Source organism: Camelina sativa, chromosome 3, assembly GCF_030686135.1.
Source record: "Camelina sativa cultivar CO46 ecotype springtype chromosome 3, ASM3068613v1".
Lineage (NCBI taxonomy): Eukaryota > Viridiplantae > Streptophyta > Magnoliopsida > Brassicales > Brassicaceae > Camelina > Camelina sativa.
In genome coordinates, this window is record NC_141882.1 from 24,357,501 (window position 1) to 24,362,500 (window position 5,000).

At 40.3% G+C, this 5,000-nt stretch overlaps 1 non-coding gene across 1 annotated transcript; it reads left to right on the forward strand.

The window, feature by feature from the left end:
- The first annotated feature begins 3,687 nt into the window (after positions 1-3,687).
- LOC147947637 (small nucleolar RNA R71) lies at positions 3,688-3,794 on the forward strand. Its single transcript, XR_015595635.1, has one exon. It is a non-coding gene; the product is annotated as a small nucleolar RNA R71 (small nucleolar RNA).
- Positions 3,795-5,000: the final 1,206 nt, after the last annotated feature.

Consider the following 5,000-nt stretch of genomic DNA (forward strand, 5'->3'; position numbering starts at 1 on the left):
CCTTTATTGATTTGAGCCTTAGACATCCACATGCATTCAAATCAACCATTTCCTTTAACATTTATTAATCAAGAACATGAATCAATTCTATGCAATGCTTAAACTCATTTGGCTTGGAAATAAAGGCTTTGAGACAATGATGGTCTCTTTTTAGAGTAGGGCTTATCAATACCAGGGTTCTCTCATGAAAATGGATTGAGCTTTAGAAGAATGCTAAAGGTAAGAACACCTAGACACATACAAGAATAAAACCTTGTCTACCCAAAGGCTCCCAAAGTGTTTTATCCAAGCAATCTAAACCCAAATGATCCTAGTTCTACCCTTTAACTTCTTCTTTTCTTTTTCACCCTTTTCTCTTTTGGTTTTCAAGTCTTAGGAGATGTTTCTTATTTGATCTTTCTAGTGGGATGGGGGATTCTTACTTATTTGCTATGGTTCTCTTTTCTTCTTATTTTTAAGACATATAAGCACTTTGCTAGACTTTCCTTTTCTTTCTTTACTTTTCTTTAATTAGAACCATTCTCAACATTTTTTTACTTCCCATCCTTTCACTAGACTTTTACTTAAACACATTCTCCTCTTAAAGACTCTACCCTCTTTTCTTTCTCTTTTTCCTCTTTTCTTTTCTTAACAGCCAAGTCCCAAACCCAACAAGTGAACCACCTAGTCCTATCTAGTTTGAAAAATGCAAACTAGAACTACACAAGGCTTTACTCTTGTCAGTTCAAACCTAACACTTTCTACCAAGCTCAATCCCAAAAAGGCCTCACACACACAAGAATAAACATGGCTTGAAAGAAGGTTTGGTTTAGGGGTAGAGGTACTGATTCTTAATGAGGAAATCAGCTACTTGGATCAACAAGAGTGGTAAAAAGGAAGAAGATGATCCAAATATGTATATGGTATCCATGAGTTTAAGGCAATGCACACATTGATAATTTAAAGTCAATATTAGGTTCTTATAAATAGGAAATGGTTTCAAATCTCAACATGCTTCAATTTAGACCAAATGCAATGTAGGAATTCAAGGCTTGGTTCAATCTTATGCTTCTAACCACTCAACTAGCATCAAAGTACTATTAACTTGGGCATTGATCCTAGTCTAGTGAATAAACAAGCTAACAAGGGAATACTCATCATAGATCCCTAATGCAAATACTATACAATCCTACATAAAACATGATAAACAAGATCCTAATATGCAATACAAACTACATGAACACACTTTTTTTTTTATAAAGAATTTTGCAAAAAATTTCAAATTTTTAGGGTTTTTCTATGCCTTAGATGCTATGCAAGTATTAACATGATGATGCTAAAAATTTGAAATAAGAAAACAAAACACAACATCAAATGCTATCTCAAACCCTCCCCCAAACTTAAATCACACAGTCCCTGTGTGAAAGAAATTTGATTGAGGATTCAAGATTAAAAACAAAATAACAAAACACAACATCAAATGCAATGATATTTACAAGTGAAGGTGATAGTGGTACCTTAGGGATTGTGGAAGTAGTTGTCTAAATCCTCTTGCATGCTGTCATAGGAGTAGTTGGGGTCTTGTTGATGACTTGGAGGTGGAGATTGGGGCAGCTCGACGATGGGAATCGACCGGAACTCGGTCGAGTACGTGCTCGAGTGGGGGGGTCGAGCTGGACCACGAGTCTTCTTTACCTCTTCTATCTGGTCTCCCTTGCTTCCCTGATCATGAAAATACCAAAACAAAAATCAAAATACCAAAAACCTTAAACAATATGTACATGGATACCTTAGGGACTTCCTCCCTAGTGAGCTTGTTTAAAGTCACTAAGCTTGACTTTTGTGTCCTTTTTAGACTTGGTTTAGATACCAAGGAGGTGATGAAATCCTCCCTGGAACCTCTTGATCACTGTGAAGTTGATCCTTGATCTCCTCACCCTTAACACACAAACCATATTTCTTCTTGATTTTGAGCCTTGGTCTTGCTTTCCTTAAAGACCTCTTGTTCAGCTTAACTTGGAGATCCTCAACCATACTAGTCAACTCTTGAATTGACCTCTTAAGCTTTTCCACAGAATCATCTTGAAAGGAGAGCTTAGCCTTTAGAGTTGCTTCACCACTTAAGCCTTCTTGAGTGGGACATTCTCCAATCTTCCAACTATCTCTTTGTTTGACCCATCAGCTAGGCATATATGGAGGTTGGTGGATTTGAAATCAGTTCTCCCTAGCTTTTGTGCTATGGAGTATGGCATCACACTTATTGAAGCTCCCAAATCACAAAGGCATTGGTTGTAGTGGAGGTAACTGATTGTGCAAGGTAGATAGAATGGTCCTGGATCCTCAAGCTTGATTGGAATGATAACTCCTCCAAGGTCCTCAAGATCCTTCTCATCTTGAGCTTCAGCTTTCTTCTTTGACAAATCAAGCAAAAAATCTTTGTAGAGAGGATATGGATCATACTGTTCCAAGGCAGGTCCTCTCTCTTCTTCTTGGTAAGCAATGGTGATCTCTTGTATGGCCATCACTTCTTCTTCTTTCTCAATCACAACCACTTCCTTCAAAGCCTTCTCTTCCTCTTGTTGCTTAGCCATCATCTCCTTTCTCTCAATGATTTCCCTAAGCTCCTTAATCTTTTGTGCTTTGAAACGTCCTGGGAATAGAAGAGGTGGCTTGTAGGCAGGAGGAATGTACTTAGCAGGCTTGGCAGCTTCTGAGTCTGCAACTCGATCGACCACTCGAGCATGCACTCGGTCGAGTGGCTGTTCGAGTACTTGGTCGAGTGCAATAGCGGACTCCAGTTGCTTTGCACAAACGTCACTTGGGGCTTCAGTAACTAATGAATTCCCCCAAACTTGGATTTCACTGTCCTCAGTGACTTCTTCATCAGAGATATGAATGGCTTTTGCAGTGAACTCCCTTGGATTTTGAACAGCTTTTCCAGGGAGTTGGTTGGGTTTAGGAGCTGAAGTAGAGGCAATGTTACTCTCCATATACTTCACTCTGGAGTTGAGACCTTCAAACTTCATGTTTAGATCATTGTACTGTGATGTGAGCCTTTGATTCAATTCAGCAAACTGTTTGACTTCCTCAATCTTGCCTTGTGTTTGCCCAATCAACAACTGTTGCATCATTGCCCTTAAGTCTTGTTCCTGGCCTTGGTTAGTCTGAAACCCTGGTGGGGGACACAATTGGGGCTGGAACACTTGATGTTGTTGCTTGGGGATGTAGTTTTGTTGCTGTTGTTGAGGCTGGTGAGGTGGATAGACTTGGTCTTGAGGGTTGGCCACATTGGTGCTCCTATAAGAGAGGTTGTTCTGCTTGAAACCTCCTTGGTTGTAGCCTTTGTATCCTCCCTGGTTTTGCATGTAGCATAGCTCAGCAAATTCAGGCTCCCCCTCTTGAACTGGAGCTTCTTCTTCACCAATGAAGTGAATGGACTTGGACTGACTTAGGAGTATCTTGTCAAGCTTCTCATTGACCATCTTCAAATCCTTCTTATACTTGTCCTCTTGTTCAGTTGAGGAGCCCCTTATGGTCCTATCATAATCCTCATTATAATTGCCATCAGACTGAGCAAGATTCTCAACTAATTCCCATCCTTCTTCCACATTCTTGTTGAGGAAGTTTCCATTAGAGGCTGTATCAAGAAGCATCCTGATCTTGGGAAGTACTCCTCTATACAAGGTGCTAAGGAGTGACTCATTGCTGAAGCCATGGTGAGGACACTGAGTCTGGAATCCTTTAAACCTCTCCCAAGCTTCACAAAAGCTCTCATTATTCCTTTGAGCAAACCAAGAAATTTCATTCCTCAATCTAGCAGTCCTTGCATTGGAGAAGAACTTGGCCAGAAAAGCTTTCTTGCATGCATCCCATGTGGTTATAGCTCCAGTAGGAAGAGTCTTCTCCCATAGATGAGCTTTGTCTCCAAGAGAAAATGGGAATAGCCTCAACTTGAATCCATCTTCACTTACTCCATTGATCTTTGTGAGTCCACATATTCTGTCAAACTCATCAAGGTGATCTAGAGGATCCTCCATCGGCAACCCATGAAATTTGTTGGCCTGTATCATGGAGATTAATCCACTCTTGATCTCAAAGTTATTGTTTGCTACTGAAGGTGGCACAATTCCAGCCCTTTGGTTGTGGGTATTGGGTGCATCTCCTGCACCAATGTGCCTTGGTCTCTGCTCATGGATAGCTGGTTGCTCCATGATGTCTTGATCTTCTTGTTGTTGAACTACTCTTCCTTCCTTTTGTCTCAAACCCTTTTGTAGCCTGTGGATATTGTTAGTAGGCTGTTGAAGACTGTCTTTGCCTTTTGACCTTGTGTGCATCAACAAACTCGATTACAGACTCGAACAGGTACACGGTCGAGCGCAGGCTCGAGTGGGTGGTCGAGTCGACTGGGAAGTAATGGCTATTTGGATCCGGCTTCTGGCTTGATCAGGTGCTCGATCACAGCTCGGTCGAGTGGTGGTCGAGTAGGTGGTCGAGTGGGTACCTGAAACTCAAGACAGCCAAGCAAAGGAAGATTCGAGTTCAGTAACGTCACAAGTGTTTAAACGAACTTAATCATAGAGTAATAATGATCCTAAATGTCACAAAACACACTTAAATGGGCAACGACGCCAAATTGAAACTGACTTTTTCTGTGGTGTGGTGAATGATGAATGGAATGATGATTTATGAAAGAATGGATGTCAGGGTATTTCAATTCCCCTTATGCAGTTGCAGTATAAGAGGTGTCAATCCTATCTGAGTGATTATGAACAATTAAGATGTGTATAAGAATCTAAGTCAAGCCAGATGTAAAGGATGTTTGTCACTAACAATCCTATAATGAAAATGCAAAGTGCAGAAAGCAAACTACAAGAACTAAGAACTAAATGCAAATGAAACAGAATGATTATAGTAGCAAGAACAGAAATAGAAACTATGTTAATGAACTAATGCAAGACAAGTAATGAACAGAAAACTAAGTGAATGCAAGAGAAATGAAACAGGAATGAAACAAGAGATAA